This window comes from Perissodus microlepis, chromosome 22 (assembly GCF_051167445.1).
Source record: "Perissodus microlepis isolate ML-2025 ecotype Zambia chromosome 22, ASM5116744v1, whole genome shotgun sequence".
Classification (NCBI taxonomy): Eukaryota; Metazoa; Chordata; class Actinopteri; order Cichliformes; family Cichlidae; genus Perissodus; species Perissodus microlepis.
In genome coordinates this window covers 5,479,670-5,486,370 of record NC_140481.1, presented here as the reverse complement: position 1 = coordinate 5,486,370, position 6,701 = coordinate 5,479,670, and positions in this window count along the sequence as shown.

Here is a 6,701-nt window from a genome sequence, read left to right as displayed (position 1 = left end):
CATGTGTGAGTGAGATGTCTTGGAGTGGGTCGTTCTGTCTTCTGCGAGGAAGATCGAGTGCATGCGCGCACCCTGACTTCCCCTTGAACTTTGACCTCCTCCCACGCCTACCGAGCACCTCACAGGAAGAAACACCAATTCCCCCAGGGGGCTAATGAGTCTATGTGTGGATATTTGCATTCGAAACACACTGAGTACATTTTAAAAAACATTTCTCTGTCTTGTGCGCGCCAACTGAATCTCAGCTGTCCCGTTCATGCCACAAGCTCACTTCCATCCATCCGAATCCATGGTGTGTGAGTTAAATGCCACCACGGCTGAAGGGTCTGCTGGCTTTTATCATTTAGCTCATGCTGTCACGGGCTTGCATCATGAACACCCACACATGTAGGCCTACACACTCACAAAGCTGAGCATCTTAAAGGAACACAGCAAGATTTTAGGAAATCAGTCCAGGAAAGGTTTTGGAAATGGATCTGCATATGTTTTATATAATAAGTTTCATGGTATCAAACTCATATATAAGTCCTAAGCAAAGTATAGGTGATGGTATTCACCACTGAATTAGTGATATGTCTGTATGTTAATGCCACTTTCCAAGCATATCACCACAGGAGTATGGTATGCTTTATAAAAATTATAATCATTCCATTAAGTGAGTTCTAGGGTCTTTTTATGGGTTACTCGCAAATAAAGGTCTCTGCATTTCACAAGTGGGTGTTCCACAACCATCATGCGTGGTAAGGTTTCAGATGTTTTTAGAATTCCCACTTGCAAAATATCCACTTGTGCTCTGAAGCGAGCACATATCTTATAAGAAAATTTAATGGGACTGAGCTATTGCTAATGTGATTTCCTCCCCTTGTAGTTTTCCTTCTATGACAAGTCAGAGCGTTTGCCGTGAAATAGGTGGATGTGACTGTACTTTGTTTGTAGCTGCCCGATTTAGACAGTGACAAGCCCAACTAAGAGCCAGATTTACTAAACAGGACAAAATCACATGCGAGCAGAATCCCCAAATAGCTCTCATAGTCATTCAATGTCAGTTGATTTAATGTCAAACACACAAAAAAAAGTTTCACATGTCGCAAATAGTTTTAAATAAAATTTACGATTTAAATATGCTCCTTCCTCCCTTGTGCTTTGAGAATGGAACTTCTAGAAATACATATGCTGTGGTCTTGTCACTGCACTCTCTTTGTAAATACTAACAGTAGTATGGTAAGGTAAACACCAAACAATAATTCATGTAGGAAAACCCAAGGAACCAATGTGATGTAATGCAAGGATTCCTAAAATGACAATGACAGGAGTTTTTACAATTCTCCTGCTGATCCGAGTGTTCGGTGGGGTTGAGGTCAGGACTTCAGACAGGGCACGTGATTCTATACACTCCCAAATTCTGGAGTAGTGTCTGATAAACCCTGAGTCCACACTTACAGGGAGCTAGAGTAGAGGCATATCAAACTGCCTACACTGAGGCTGGAGTGACCATTTTTTAAATTGTTGCTATATGTGACTGTTTGGTTAAGTTTAGCCACCAAAAGTAAACTTATTAATTTTGTGTTTGGTTGATTATTTCTTTGTTGTTGCAATGCGTCTTGGCAATAAATCTTATGCCGTTCTAAAGCATGTTTGTTTCTCCTAGAATGGTGCCACATTTGTAAGAAAATGCATTTGTGGGTTAAGCAGAGTTGTCGGTTACGCCCATTAAAAACTTGCCGAATCATCTCTGGCAGTGCCAAACTGCTTATTCTGCTATTGACTCTTGTTTTGAGCTTCTGGTACCCAGGTGCTGACAATCAGGTGCCTGATTAGCAGCACCTGTGAGGGTGAACCCTGCTACAACGCCCAGTTGGCATCTGCTCCAAGCTTGCCACATTTGACATTTGGATAAGGCCCAGGCCATATAGCAACTTCAAGCTTGTGGTCTGCAACATCAAGTTGCAGCATTATTTGGAGTGAACCCTATTAACATCTAGTTCCCGTCCCAGGAAGACGACACCACAGGGCCATTTTCTTACCCTATCAACACTTAAAAACTGAAGGCACTGTTCTGCAGATTTGGCTGATATGACATGGCCGGACTCTACCCAAACAACCCGGAACACATTGTCTGGGTAGAGTTCAAATGCACATAGTCAATCTCCGGTCTCATAGGACTGCCAGGAGGCCAGCCCCAACTCCCCTGTTTGCACTTGTGTCGGCAACACATGCAGTGAAACCTGATATTATGGAGGAACATTATCTTCAGCAATGAGTCCAGATTGTACTTACAGCAGTTGGATCGAAGGGTAAAAGTGTGCAAAAGAAGTGAAAAGCAGTGGTGATTGCCGCAATGATAGTGTAACAGCTTTTGGTGGAGGCATGGTGATGGTCTGGAGCAGTATCTCACTCGACAAACATGGCTTGTCATACTAGAGGTAATCTCTATCCAGAGAAATATCTAGATGAGATTCCACAGAGCAGGGTTTTTCAGAGACTACCTCCAGAACTTGGAACTGCATAGAATCACATGGCCTGTCTGCAGTCCTGACCTCAACTTCACTGAACACGTCGGATCAACTTGCTGTTCGTGTCAGAGTGACCAACATAACCACACTGGCTGACTTACAAGTGCTGGTTCAAGAATGGGATGCATGCCTAAAGCAGGGTGTGACCAAGCTGGTGACCAGCGTGGAGGAGGAGGTGCTAGGCTGTTGTGGCTGTGTATGGTTCTTCCACATGCTACTGAGGCCCCTGTTTATTAAATGAATTTTAAAATCACCAATACGACTTGGTTCATCAGACTTGAATGATCTAATCCAATAAATGACACTAAACAAGAGCAGAATAAGCTGTTTGGGATTTAATTGGTCTCCTTTTTTGGCCTTTCAGATACAGTTTCATGTCAGAAAGGCAGAAAGAAAATTTTGGAATGTTTTTGAGAAGCACTTAGTTCAAGGCATACTGATGCCTTATAACATGCGTATGCCAAGTCAGCCAATTTTCACTAAGAATCAGCATTTAATTAGCTGATTTAGGTCAGTAATGTCCCCTTTTACAAAGAAACATCCTAGCAAGTGCAAACAGAGTCACTTTAAGATCGCACTGTGCCACATAATTTAAAGGAAGTGAGAGGCAGGCCCATTTAGCACACAGGCTATTTTGCTATGGAGCTGTGCTGTTAGAATGTGGTTTGAAATACTAAAATAAGCAAGATCTTCTTAGAAAAAAAGACTTTACTCAGTTTGCAAACGAGGGCACTTCATGGTGCTCCAAATCTTGTCTATCAAACTGTAATATATTTAGCATTAATGGTGCCTTCACCATAGTTCACCCGTGGACTGTGCACTAATATTCTTAAGCCTGTTAGACCTGGGCCATCATCGGTAACTGTATTCTGCACTTAAAAAATAGTTTTTCAGGTCTTGGTAGTCAGTCAGAGCATTGATAGCAGAGAAGGAACTGCTTTACTCTGCAGGACATGAGTATTTTTATGGGATCAACTAAATCATGAAACACTGGATGAACACATGGTCGCTCACCTGAAAGAGCTCTAAAAATAAACTCTCACTGCATAACACCACCAACAACAACAAGATAACACCACCACCTTCCTAAAAAAAAGAGGGTGTATTGTATTGTAACGCACCCCCCTCCACTGCTCCCCTCGAGCTGTCAGAGCTGCCACTCTACCCTGACGTCTATATTCTCCCTCATGTCCTCTCCCCTCCCTCATTCCTTGCCTTTCTCTATCATTGATGGCCTGTTCCAGCACTGCTATCCAAGCCTTGGCTGAGAGTTGGTTGGTCATGGATGGTTGTGTGTGTGGGGGGGATGGGCAGCGGTTGCTTTGCACGTTTTGAATCAAACTGAAATATTCATGTATGTGTGCCTGTGTCTCTGTGTGAGCGCGACTTCACGTGTACCCTTTCTTGGTCCGTGTTTACATATGTGAGTCTTTAGGATGAAGTGGAACTGTGCGTAAAGAGGTCTGTATGTTGGGATGCATACTTCTGCGTGCAGCTATGCATGTCCAGCATTTTGTTTTGTTTTTATCTCTCTCTTTTTTTGCCAGGTGATGCACACAGCCCTGTCGTTTGACTCGGCTCCCAAAATAAAACTCAGCACATCAATTACCCATGAAACGCTCTGCACACGCTCACACGACCGACCGACCCACCGAGGAGGAGGAATTAGCGGAACATGCTTCTCTCTTCTCCTCTCTAATAATATGCAGTGCAATCTGCCTCTTACAGATATCCCTTTTTTTGGCCTCATATTCACTTTGAAAATCAAAATGCAAAAGCAGCAGTTGAATCATCTTGATACACGTGCGAGTATGTTGGAAGATTTCGATTTAGCCATGTTTTTGTAGAGAAGCACCATTTTGACGATAGATTAAATGTCTTTGCGGTAAAACATTCAATCAGTGGTTTTTCCCATTTCAACACAATCACATTTATTCAGTCTTTCAGACACTATTGTTACAGTGAAACAGTAAGTGCTGTTTTTTTTTAGGTGTCTGTCTCTTCATATAAGCCTCGTGGCTTTTCAGAGAGCTGTCAAGCGTAAGTTCACTCCTCTCTTCAGTCTTTTCCCCATCTCTCTGAGGTTTACAGACCAGCTGATCCCCCTTTCTTCTTCTGTCTGTCTTGGTTTTTTTTTTGCTTTGCCTCTTCCTTTCCAACGAAAAAACACACACATACATAGACACACACACACGTACTAAAAAAAAGCACAAATTGACATGCACACCCCCCAATTTCCCACCCTTCTCTTCTCTGTGTCCCCCAACCTCCCACCCCTCTGTGCCCCTACCTCCCCCACCCCATCGTTGAGTCGACCGGAGGCAGCAGCCAGTACATGTATAGCTGGTTGCTATGTGGGCACCATGACAACCGTCATGAATTCGACATGGCGCTCACGTATCCAGGCGGATGTGAGCTTGTGTGGATGCAGCGCTTCAAATGGCGCTCACGTATCTAGGGACTGAAACTCTCAGGGAGGGGGTTTGGTATAGATATAGACTTTTCCTCATTTAATACACTGTGTGTGTGTGTGTGTGTGTGTGTGTGTGTGTGTGTGTGTGTGTGTGTGTGTGTGTGTGTGTGTGTGTGTGTGTGTTTGAAGGAATGTCTCCATTCAAACATCACAACATTGTTTTCAGCCGTGGAGGATCTTTATATTTGCAAATGGTGAGAGTTGTATTGATAATGTATTGTTTTAAACGTTGCTTGAAATTGACAACCTCTTATAAAAACCCATGAAAAATCACATTAATGAGAAAAAGGATCAGATTTAAAAACTTACATTTCTTAAATGTAAATGAACAAGCTTACTCACTTCCCATTTCAAAATGTGCTCAAGAATATTTTAGGATTCATACAAAGTTATTTGAGACATCTGATAGTGTTTTAAAGTGATTTTTCAGCATCTGAGATGATATATGTTTTGTAATTTGTCTTAAAACAACAAAAGCAAAAACCATCTGCAGTGACTGAAAGATAATGTTTCAGCTTCCCAAATCCTTCTTTGCTACACTGCGTATGCAACAGCTTACTGTAAATTTGCAGGGAATATCTGTGTGATCATCTTCATTATGCACATTTGTTAGCCTCTGCAAAATGTGGGAGTCTCCATCACTTATACTCCTACATTGCACTTGTTAAAAGTGAACTCCAAGAAGCTCTGCTATCTTATCCGCTCATTTTGACGTTATTGTCGTTGAGTTTTCTTTCAGATTTTGCAGCTGCTTTGTAGTGAGAAGTCTCACACTTCACCAGGCAATAACTGTTATTTAAAAACACACACACGCACACAACAAGTGCCTTTTTTTATGAAGGTTGCCGAGTATGGCTCATTCACCGAACGGGCCGCCTGGTGGAACAGTGACTAAAATGGAAGTGGCGTTTTCTGTGCCTCGTTTCTGTTTTTCAGTTTCAGTTGAGAATTTTTAGACCAGGTTCAATAACATCGGTCTTCACTGACTCATTCGTTTGGCTGTTGTTTACCCTTTCATTTACACTTCTGATTAGGTGGAAGGAAAACTGTAGTTTTCTTTAATTAAACTGGAGATAAGGCTAAAGAGGCTTTCGCATTTAAAGATAAGTGTCACTTATTTGTTGAACCCAGGCTTGTTTACTTCATAATGGCTCAGTCCAACTACTTCATTAATTTTTAATTTTAGATCAGAGATTGATTGGATGTAGTTGTGGTGACCAACTGGTCAACTCCCCCAACCTCATTGTTGCTTAGGGTACCAAGGCAATTGCACTGATCATCTGGTGGGAGGCAACCTATCACGATCCAGCTTGGTTTGCAAATAACTACCATCTAATTCATAAAGGAGATTGCCAGCACATTGCACTCAATCTCACTCAGTCTTTTGATTTGATTTGATTTAGAAGAAGACAATTTTTCTGAATTTTTGATTCATACCAATGAGTTTCTGGCTGCACTCTTCATTTAAATAGTTAATTTAAATTAGATCTCATGTTTAATGTAATTTCTGTGTACATAGACAGGAAAATTTCGCAATGTTTGCCGATTTCTCATAGTCAGTTGTCACGTTATGACAAATACTGTAGATTGCATGTAATTGCCCACTTGATCCTATTCACTTGCAAACAGACTGACTCTGTCTTCTTTCCACTGTCTCGATGTCTCGATGGACTAAAGTTGCTTTGAAGACGACTGACTGCAAGTGGTCACAGACT